Source organism: Podarcis cretensis (assembly GCF_951804945.1).
Source record: "Podarcis cretensis genome assembly, chromosome: 1".
Classification (NCBI taxonomy): domain Eukaryota; kingdom Metazoa; phylum Chordata; class Lepidosauria; order Squamata; family Lacertidae; genus Podarcis; species Podarcis cretensis.
The window spans coordinates 108,229,932-108,241,040 of record NC_137170.1 but is presented as its reverse complement, the minus strand read 5'-3'; the positions used below and the strand labels follow the sequence as shown (position 1 = coordinate 108,241,040).

The 11,109-nt window shown below is 42.6% G+C and overlaps 1 long non-coding RNA gene across 1 annotated transcript in view; it reads left to right on the top strand.

Annotated features, from left to right (window-relative positions):
* Positions 1-450: 450 nt before the first annotated feature.
* The window catches only part of LOC307220747, a 41,040-nt gene continuing 30,381 nt past the window's right edge, over positions 451-11,109 (top strand). The window contains exon 1 of the long non-coding RNA XR_013841076.1: positions 451-524. This is a non-coding gene — a long non-coding RNA (uncharacterized lncRNA). The remainder of the gene's footprint in view (positions 525-11,109) is intronic.

Here is an 11,109-nt window from a genome sequence, read left to right as displayed (position 1 = left end):
TTGTTATATTATATTATATTATATTATATTAGAGATACTGTATGCATCTGCTATGCCACATCTGATCTGGTCCTTAGCGATATGTGAAAGTATGCTTTTGGGTATGTCCCTTTTCCAGACTGATGTACATTTCAGTGAAAACTATCAAACCTGCTTCTAATCCAACCAAAATTTTAAACCCCACTGATTTCAAAGGAAACAAAAATTGAGCATGCACAGAAATAGTTACACTGTAATGAATGGGCAGTGCAACCCTATGCATGTTCCTCTGAAAGGAAGTCCTTCTGTGTTCAAAGAGGTTTGCTCTGAAAGTCAGTGTGCGTAGGGTTCTGCGTAGGTGACTGCTGCAGATTAGGACTGGTGGAGTGGAAGGCAGGGAGGCCAACAGTAGGGGGAGCCAGAGTCAATGACAGGGAAATTAATTCTAGTTTTGTTTTCATTCTGCTTCCTGTTGAGTTCTACAAGGGCAACACTGAGATTGAGGAGAAGGAAGGTGACCAGCCACGCCATTCCTTGGACTAACTGTAAGTATGAAGTGAGGTCTGGGCTTGGTGGAGCAGTGCTGGATTTTTCCTAATGGACCAGACACCGTTGATAAGATTGTAAGCCTAAAAAGTACTTAGGCTTGGCTGGAGTGTACCCGATATGTGGGGTTGAGACTGTGATTTCAATGAGTGCGTTGTAAACGTATCACACGGATTTCTGCTAATATACAGCATTAGTAGCAAGTGGCAATCTTGAATGATGTAGATAGTCCTGCTTCCTGTATGAAGGCTGGGGAGGGAGACTGGATTAATTAGTTTCTCCAGTCTGAGTATTTAAATTCTCACTGCTCTTCTTCTGTATAGGAATTCAAGGGAGAGTTGTCAGTAATAATTTCTTGAGAGATTTTTAAAAACCCGTGTCTCCCTCCCTTATTAGTTTTAATCAAGAGTCACGGCTCCCTAAGCTTGCTTTGAAAATTATTACCTATCAGCAAGACGGAAGACCAACATATGAGCTATTGACAGCAAAAGAGGAGAAGTTCTTCATGATAGCTAGCTGATGAGACAAGAGTCCCTTGTTTTGTTTTGTTTTATCCATCTACCTGAAATGAAGTTCTTAAATAAAGCAACAATAGTCGAACTCTATGATGGCATTCGCTTTGTTTTACAGGCAGAGGCTCTGACCCAAGGATTTGTGGGCGTTCCTAAGGGGCGTGTTATGCCAAGAGATCTGCAACTGGATCTTCCCACATGATTTTATTACATACAGGCACAAATATTCTAACTTTATGTTTCTCCCCTGTGACAAATAGCAGCATGGTCAGCACAGGGCAATTAATTAATCAATAATTTTAAAAGAATGAACCTGGCATTCATTTGGCAAGCTGAAATCTACGTGGAAGGACCAACAGCTCTTAGCTCCATTAGTATTTCAAGGTTAGACCACAGCATCAAAAATAATACAGACCACAAACATCATATATTTTAGCGTACTCAAGGAAAATAAAAGGTATCAGACAGCATGTTCACATGCACAATCAATAGCATATTGATTTCGATAACTTTCCCTTATCCTTGCAGCCTGACGAGCAAATCTGGCAACAACCCTTCTAATCTATTTTTGATTTCCTTAATTTTAATTAAGAGCAACAACAAATGAACATACCAGTAGGTTTGCCCATAGTCAGCTGAGGTTTCCTGAGCATAGCTTCCTGACTTCATTTACAAAATGGTACATGGGGGTGATGCTCTTCCATTTCAACACAAACCCATAGCCATTTTTCATAACTAAGATTACTCAGTCCCCTGATAAAATGGCACAGTTGTAATGGACTGCGATCTCAAAGATGTAAAAGCATGTCTCAGCGTCCGTTTGGGGAGTGATGCTAGGCAATCTGGCCTACACCTTTCCACTCACTGAATCTATATGGAGTATTTCATTTTAGTGCCACATCAGAGCTGAAGAGTCCTAAAGTCTATCAAGTCTTAACTAGAGTTTTAAACAAATGGTCCCTTAAAATTCTCCACTCTGTTTATGAGCAGAGAAATTGGGGTGCACTTTCACTACATTTCTCCAACAGTTTCTCAAAGATTCATCACCATTAGTAGTTGCAGTAGCACAATATCCCCCCCCCTTAAATGCAATTGCAAGTGGCAGTAGCAGCAACTGTGTTGGCAGCTTGGCCACCATTTTGTATCCTCCACAATGCTTCAGACACAGAGTTGTTCTGGGGCATTGTGAGAGGAAAATGGTGGCTACTACAAAAAATGGTGGAGAACATTTGGGAGGAATTCTTTGGCCCTTTTCTAGGAGGTTGACTAAGATAAAGAAAAATATCACAAAAGAGTAGATTGTCTGCAACACTTTTTATGTGAACAGTACCATGGTCTCTTTCAACAACTTCTTTCCAGACCCATGGCCAATGCTCTGCTGCTTGAGTCTTATATGACACAAAAATATCATCCATGTTTTTATTGAATTGAATTTTGTTTAGCCTTCTTCTCAGAAGGGAAAATATTCAGAGGTTGAACTGTTTGGCATAGGAAGAACAAAGCAGAGTAACTCAGATATTGGAAGCTTATAGGCTCAATTTATAGGCCCGTGCCATCAAACAACTATTGATGCTTGAGAGTTTCCAATTGCTGATAATGGACTGCGGGGTGGGTGGGTGAGGGATAATGTGTTTGATCGATCAGCATGGACAAATTTCATTTAGAGGATCAATAACAGTTTATACTTGACAGAGCTGAGGGAGCACATTTATTTTTCCCTTGGATTGAATAAATGTTTTCAATGGGACCACAAATATAAAGCAAATCTAACCGTTTCTTAACTTGAGGCAGATATGTGTTATTGCAAGCAATGTGTATTTAAAACTAATATACAGGGCAATGGATAGCCAGAGGCTGAAGTTGCTGAACGAAATGAATGTATAGTTTATTAAAATGGAACATATGGCAAGTAGACGGGTTTGTTTTCCTAGCTGCGTGAAATCCATAACAGAAGCAATCATTTTTCTTAAAAGCACAGTTGTTTGTTTGTTTGTGTATGTGTAGTGTGATGTATTAAGGCTAAATCAGCAAAACCTATTTTTTTTTAAAAAATCATGAAATGTAAGAGCCCAACTTAGCTGTCATAGTTCCATCAAAATATGATAATGGCTTATTGCATTACATTCTGACAGTATACTGTACAAAGTTGTCAGTGTTTAAGAACTACAAGCCAAGTAGCTGTTGATGCAAATTGCATGCTCGCCATCAAGCTTTGCAATAATTACAACCATCTAGTGCATACCAGATTTTTTTTAAGGGATAGGAGTACAACCAGAATGTGTGTGTGTGTGTGTGTGTGTGTGTGTGTGTGTGAGAGAGAGAGAGAGAGAGAGAGAGAGAACTCAAACAATGTGCACACACTATGCGAAGAGCATGGCCCCATTCCTTCCGAACAGACCAGTAGGTGCAAAGGGCAAATGGGGTTTCTAAGGTCAATTCTCAAGACCAAAGTAGTATGTTGAAATGTGAGTGTGACTTACACTGGGATGAGTTGGAGACATTTATTTCACCCTGAATCCAAAACCATACCTTTTGCAATGCATCCAGATTTTACTGGTGCACAGTGGGAAGGCTTAGGCAGTAAAAACTAGACACACCATTCATGTGCAATTGCCTCAGTGCCTGTTTTGGAGGCAGCTTGTTGTGGAGATGTTTGTAAGCAGGTGTCATGGGCCCGGAGTCGGCTTCACCTGCTGAGCAGCAGCCTGAAGGAGCAGAAGGCGAAGTGACTCCACCTCCTGCTGATCGGCCTTCTTGCTCCTGATGAGAACCAGTTGGCTCCAGCAGGGTTTTCAGCCTCTGTCAGTTTCTGGACACAACATTCATCGTTCCTGACCAGACTGTTCTGCTTCTTGCTTCTCATGGCCTTGGACCCTCGGTTTTCTTGACCCCCCGGATTGTCTGACTATGTGAACTGAGATACTCCTGACCTTAGGACTGGACTGGACCTTGTTTTATGTGCTCTGACTTCAGGCAAGTACTCCCCCTGAGACTTGGCTGGTTGGCAGGCTTCTCCTTCCACTGAGCTCTGCTGTGGCTGGCAGCACAGGACCACAGCAGTGGGTTTATCACTCAACCTCTAAGAGGATTTCTAAACAAACTAAGGGATAACTCAGATATGTCTGCACTAATAACTGGCATTATGCAAAAACTTGCACTAGCAACCCATTCCCCACAAGCTTTTCATATGAGTTAGTCCCCACCCACCCCAAAGCCCCAGAAGTCTCCATTGATGCTGCATTACATGTGTGTGGTATTTTTCAACATATGTTTCCCTATGGAGCAATTGTGCAGCTAAGAAACGGAGTGTTGCGGTTTGGTAGTGCAGGGCATATGCAACGAGCCAGAAGTCTTTGGTTCACATATCGCCTCAGGTGGTCTTGTGTCCTCCTTGGAAAAGGAGGGTCCTCCATTGTCAGCCCAAGCTTACGGAGGAAGAGCAGGAGTCTTGAAGTTGTCCATCAACAGCTTTTGGACAGCAAACTGAAATGTCACTCAGATCAAGGCGGATGTGCAGGGCATTTTTTCAGCCTGAACTCAGTTCTGGCACCTCCCAGGTGGGCACCGTTGCCACTATAAGAGAACAAGGGAGGTGTTCATGGTGAGTTCCAGCACCTCTTGTTTTAGAAAAATAGCTCTGGGGATATGTATTTTTATTTAAACAATAGTAACTATTTCTCAATCTGCAGCTATACCTAAAATCTAGCATATGAAGCATTTCCTATTCTTTTTGTTGTTGCTGTTGCAAATTAGAAGTGGCTGCCCAAATTTCACTTCAGCTATGAGCTCCATAGGTGGCCTGTGGCAAGTTACAGCCTCTCAGCCTGTCCCAACCTTATCATCTGTAACATGGGACTGACAAGTTGGGCCCAACTTATAGGGTCACTGTGAAGATTGCCAAGATAATATATGGAAAGTGCTTTGAGCGAGCACCAAAAGCCTAAATAAACACGAAGCCCTATTCTTAGCATGGTAGGCAGCCCTGTTCTTTAAACTCGCTGAGCTTCAGCAGTGAGAAGTCAGTTACAATAAAGGACATTGTGTAGGCCACTGGCTATCTCAGGCACACTTTCTTTCAAAAGAAACAACAAGAATGGTTTAAAATGCATATTGTCTGTGCATGTTTCGGTAACCAAAATGCCAGCTATGCCTGCCTTAGGGCTGCTTGTATGTCAAATGATTAAGTCTTCAAGACTCATAACCACAGGGTCATTATCAATGGTACTTCTAGGTCATTGTGCGCTCTACACCGTTTGAGGCAATGGTTGACCTTTTGACAACACTGCTGGGTAACATGGTTTCTGAGGGCATAAATAATCATTGTTAATTTGTTATGTGAGGGGCTGTTTTGTTTTTACAAAATGGGTGCATATTATAAGACTATGTGACTTAAGGATACTCAATTAGGAAAGCAAAACAGTTTCGCTTGGATTTCTTTCTTTCTCCCCAGTGACTTTTAAAGTCGGAGGAAGGATGGGGAGGGGGCTATATGCACCAACCATAATAGTCGATAAAATTAGACCCATATGCTAGGGAAGGGCCATAGCTTGGCGGTAGATCACCTGCTTTTCATGCAGAAGGTCCCAGGTTCAATCCCCGGCATCTCTAGGTAGGGCTGGAAAAGATAATAATAATAATAATAATAAAAATTATTTATATCCCGCCCTCCCCAGCCGAAGCTGGGCTCAGGGCGGCTAACAACACTAAAACAGTGCAACATTATAAAAACATTATAAAAATTAATTAAAATCAAAATTGATGGCAACCATAAACTAAAGTTTTGTAAAGATTGCCAAAGGAGGGAGTCAGGCTGCGCCCTGACCAAAGGCCTGGTGGAACAGCTCTGTCTTGCAGGCCCTGCAGAAAGATGTCAAATCCTGCAGGGCCCTTGTCTCTTGTGACAGAGCGTTCCACCAGGTTGGAGCCGCAGCCGAAACAGCTCTGGCTCTAGTTGAGGCCAGCCTAACCTCTCTGTGGCCTGGGACCTTCAAGATGTTTTTATTTGAAGACCGTAAGTTCCTCTGTGGGGCATACCAGGAGAGGCAGTCCCATAGGTACGAGGGTCCTAGGCCGTATACGGCTTTGAAAGTTAAAACCAGCACCTTAAACCTGATCCTGTACTCCACCGGGAGCCAGTGCAGCTGGTATAGCACCGGATGAATGTGATCTCGCAGCGAAGACCCCGTAAGGAGTCTCACTGCGGCATTCTGCACCCGCTGGAGTTTCTGGGTCAGTCTCAAGGGCAGCCCCACGTAGAGCGAGTTACATTAATCCAGTCTGGAGGTGACCGTCGCGTGGATCACAGTGGCTAGGTCAGGGCGAGAGAGGTAAGGAGCCAACTGCTTAGCTTGGCGGAGATGAAAAAATGCCGCCTTTGTTATAGCTGCAATCTGCGCCTCCATGGAGAGGGAGGTATCGAAGATTACATCCAAACTCTTAACGGACGGTGCTGGCACTAATTGCACTCCCGCAAGAGATGGGAGTTGCCCCCTCAATCCCATATCGTCCCGTCCCAGCCAGAGGACCTCTGTCTTCGAAGGATTTAACTTCAACCGGCTCCCACGTAACCATCCAGCCACAGCTTCCAAGCATCTGATCAGTGTGTCTGGGGCCTTCCTGAAACCCTGGAGATCTGCTGCCAGTGCAGGGACACTGAGCAAGATAGTCTGATGGTCTGATTTGGTATAAGGCAGAGTCCTATGTTCTTGTATCGTCTCACAATATAACAGGAAAGCTATCCAGGATAGCTAAGCTGTGGCCTTCAAGATTCTGCTGCCCTACCACTTCCATCAGCATTCACTAACTTGACCAATGGTCAGGGATGATGGGAGCAACCACTGGAGAGACACAGGTCATCCATTCCCGCTTTAGACCCATGGATATCAGAGGGACCGATTTCACTGCATGAACCTGAAACTGCATAGTTTACTCCTTCAGTACATTGCTTTGATTTCCAAGAGTTTACTTAAGAGTAAGTGGGTGGAAGGTTTTGGTATCTGATATTTGGAAGGCCGGAAAATAGGAAACTGCCTTACCGCAAGTCAAACTATTTATCCATCTAGATCAGCATTCTAACTCATAGGGGTTTATTCTGAGACTCTCAGGGGTCTTTCTGATTACCTGGTCATTTGATTCTTCATTATAATTCCATAAATGTTAGGGTTTTAACTAGTCCTTTTTTCTGGGGGTACGCAGGGGTACGCATACCCCTAAACATTTTGTGAATCTTTGTATTTTTGTCCATTTACTGTATTTATTTTCCCCGATTTGAACTATAAAATGGTGATTTTCTTGAGTCAGAATGAGAGTACCCCTAAACATTTTTAAAGAAAAAAAAAAGCACTGGTTTTAACATTCACTTTGATCAAGAGCCTGTTCCTTTCTTTCTTTACCAAGAGCCCAGACTCTCCCTTTATAAGCAACTAATTCATTGTGGAAGCTTATTTAACCACTTATTTTCCTTGTTTTCTTGGGGAAGGGAGTGGGGGGGTGGGAAGAGAAGGACCACACCCTACAATTTTTTTAAAGTTCGTGCTACAAATTTTCAAGAGAAATTTTGAGACAGAATTGGCCACACATTGTTTGAAAACTGTATACTTCAAGTAAGGAATGCAGCAAATCAGCTTGCCAAGGGCCTAGCTGCTGCTGCTGCTGAGATACTGTATCACACTATTAATTAAAATACAAGTCAGTTCTTCCTCCCTCCCCCCCTCTCCAGCACTTGTAGCCTGTGGGTATCCAATGCACTCCACTTGATTGAGTCAGGTGGCGACGGCAGCAGCAGAAGCAGCACAAGCATTCGTGATTCTGTGTGCTTGGAGTGATGGCATGAGAAGGCAGTGAGAAGAGGAGGGGTGTAAAGCCGTTTTCTGTTCTCTCTTATATCAAGACAAATGTGCTGCAATGCTCAGACTGCAAAGAAGAAGAAGAAGAAGAAGACTACAAGAGATCTACCCTTAAAACCTTTCCTCTGTGATTTAAACAAGGGGATCCAACTCCTCTGAAACTCTGAGTCTTGTAGCGTACTCAGATCTTTGTATGGCCAAGGCAACTGTTTCCATGGTGATGCAAAGCATTTGACAATGGTCACTGTTTTGGTGAAGCAAATTAGTCCATGCAGGAGACCTGTATTTAGTAATAAGGTGGGATACCCCCCCCCCCTTTTCCTGGGAAGGCGAGGCATCAAGGAACATGGGTGGGGGTGGGGAAAAAGAAATTTCATTATTCAGTGCAAAGCAAGTCATATTCAAGCACACCAAAAAAAACCCAACAGCAGCAACAGGGGAATGGAATTAAATATGTTATAGTTGGCAGTACAGCCAAATCATGAAATATATGTTTAAAATCAGAAAGCTTGGAAATCAAATTTCACTAGTCTCAGGTAAAAGTTCTGGTTTATGCAAAGTACTTGGATTTCTTTTCTGTAAAAAATGTCTGGGTAGGATTTTGTACCTTCCGTTCCCAAGTGCAGAACAATCAGCCATATTGTTAAACAGCAGCACTTCCTGGATCCAGCAATGGATATAGCCTTACACTTACACCCCCCCACCCCCCTGAAATGGCTACAGATGGCATCTGGGGAGATGGACATTCTATGCACATCTCACTACCCACCTAAGCCTCACTAAACTGATGCTATACAGTGGTACCTCTGGTTACGAACTTAATTCGTTCCGGAGGTCCGTTCTTAACCTGAAACCATTCTTAACCTGAGGTACCACTTTAGCTAATGGGGCCTCCCACTGCCGCCACGTGATTTCAGTTCTCATCCTGAGATAAAGTTCTTAACCCGAGGTACTACTTCCAGATTAGCAGAGTCTGTAACCCAAAGTGTTTGTAACCTGAGGTGTTTGTAAGCTGAGGTACCACTGTATGTTCTTTAATGCATTTTGGTATGTATATCTTTATCCATTTAGCTTGGTTGTTTATTTAATTCTTTCTACTGAAAAAGCCTTCAGCAACTAGCTGCCTACTGCTAGGATCAATGACTAGTAATTGCAGCTCATTGGCTTTGAGGGGACTAATAAATCTAAACATTTCAATTTTCAATCAGAGATATAGCCAAAGAATGAGGGCTGGTTCAAACATTACATACTAGCTGCACCACACCCACCGTTGCTCTGGAATTCTAAGAAACAAACAAAGTGCAGTTTGGAAATCAATGTTTAAAATCAATGTGGTTTTGAAAGGTTCTGTCCATCGCCCCGATTCAAACTGGTATCCAATTGCATCCACACACAGATGGGAGCCGGCTCCTCAAACTTCGGAAACATTATTTAGAATTTAGTTAGAATTTATCTTTAGGAAGTGTCCCAACTGCATCACAGGTAAACAACCTTCCAAAATACGTCGCAGATTTTGTATACAGGAGAAATTTAACTGAAGGACAAAATCTGATTCAGATGTAGACTGATACACGGAACAATCACACATGTTTTCTGTATGACGGTGTGTGGGGATACTGCCACCCACTGCAGCTTCTCAAATCTTGCATATCACTTGCTGTTGTGTTATTGCTACATATTATGATCTATGTGTTAGTTTGTTTCATTCTGTGTTGGATGCAGAAGCTGCTTCAGTAAAAAAATAAAAAATAAAATGCAACATTTGTAACAGCAAGAAATCACTCCCATTTAATATAAACCGCTCTGGAGCAAACTGAATCCCAGGTAATAATATTTAAACTTCGGTTGTCTTCTCTGCCATTGCCTGTTTTACATCAAAATACGATCTTCTGAGATTTGCAGTTCCAATCATTATCCAAATGCCTTGGGGACATAAAAGTAGATAATCAGAATTTCAAATAAATCGAAGGTCTACTTACATAGACTTGTAGAGGCAATGAGCTATGTGAAATACACAATAGATTCAGATTGTTGCTGTAACTAGTATTTTATACAGTTCACTCACATTCCTGACAAACAACAATTCTGCCATTGTTCCGGATTACCTGTTCTATTCCTGATCAGGAAATTACTACTCCTATCATATTGGTATCCCTGGCGACACAGTCACATTTTTGAAGGAATATATTTCTGTATACCAGCGAGCCCTTGCCCTGAGATCAGCGGGGGAGGTCTGTTTCACTGCCCCTCTGGCAAATGTAGCCCCTTGTGCAGTGATACAGAATAGGACCTTCTTGGTAGTGGCACCCAAAAGAAACCCTATCTTTCCACCCAGGCTTTTGGAATAAATTGATTGTTCAAGCTCAGGGTAATTATGATGTCTGCTACAGTACTTATATGATGGTGTAATGTTTCTTTTTAAAAATGATTGTTGTTTATGATTATTACTAGCCTTGATGACTAAGTTTTACATCCACTGTCATAGGTAGTATGTCCATGAATACCATTTGCTTGGAATTGCAAGTAGGAAGAGTGCAGTTGCACTCAGATCTTGCTTGTGAGCATCCCATAGACATAGTTGGCTATGGTGAGAACAGGATACTGGACTAGGTGGGCCATTGGTTTAATCCAGTGAGGTTCTTATGACATTCCTAAGGTCTTCTTTATGATTACTCAATTATTCTTTTTTCAGATATACCCTGAAACTGTATTGTTTTTTACAAATATGCTCCAAGCAGTTCTAAAGGTAAAGGTAAAGGTACCTCTAACCATTAGGTCCAGTCACAGACGACTCTGGGGTTGCGGTGCTCATCTCACTTTACAGGCTGAGGGAGCTGGCGTTCGTCCACAGACAGTTTTCCCTGGTCATGTGGCCAGCATGACTAAGCCGCTTCTGGCACAACGGAACACCGAAACCAGAGCAGTGCATGGAAATGCCATTTACCTTCCTGCCAGAGTGGTACCTATTTATCTACTTGCACTTTTTGGCGTGCTTTCAAACTGCTAGGTTGGCAGGAGCTGGGCCCGAGCAACAGGAGCTCACTCCATTGCATGGATTCAAACCGCCAACCTTCTGATCAGCAAGCCCAAGAGGTTCAGTGGTTTAGACCACAGCGCCACCCACGTCCCTCCAAGAAGTCCTAAGATGGTTTAAAAATAGAACAAATAATGATGATGATTATTATTTTTGCAAAGCATCAGTAGTTTGATTTCAACTAGTGTGAGAC